Below are 566 nucleotides of genomic sequence, written 5' to 3'. Positions count from 1 at the left end.
TCCACTGGCCAGTCCAACTTGCAAAGCTTAAAAAATGCGAGCAAACAGGTTTGAGGGATATGAGGGATTTATCGAGAACGGTGCCTCAAACAGAGTGTTGAGACACCTCCTTCGACCGTTTTCTGCATCCCGTTTACTTCACCTTGATTGTCCCCAATCTACACTCAACCTACAATTAATCTACAAGAAACGTCTTTCAAAGACTGCACCCGTCCTACACTCCTTTCCGATCCCCCATTCGCATTCGGCGTCACGCCATCGCCGCAATCTTTCCAGCACATTCTGTGATTACTACCTCCTATAAATACCCTCGCCGGCTCCTTTCCGCAATCGCTTAACTCTAATCAGTCGCTAGAATTCCGCACCAGGGGCACTGCACGCCGTCGCCATGGACCGCCGAGCGAGCGATGTCGGCGCCGATACGCCGTCCCACCAGGCGCAGTACCATCGTCTGCAGCCGTCCCTACATCTATTGCATCGCTGAATGGGTGATGAATAATCATGCACCGGACTATGTTTATGTTCCCAGCTCATATCGCAACGTACAATGTGTGTATGAACTCAGT

This window comes from Phytophthora parasitica, assembly GCF_000247585.1.
Source record: "Phytophthora parasitica INRA-310 unplaced genomic scaffold supercont2.132, whole genome shotgun sequence".
Lineage (NCBI taxonomy): Eukaryota > Oomycota > Peronosporomycetes > Peronosporales > Peronosporaceae > Phytophthora > Phytophthora nicotianae.
This window is presented reverse-complemented; position numbering follows the sequence as displayed.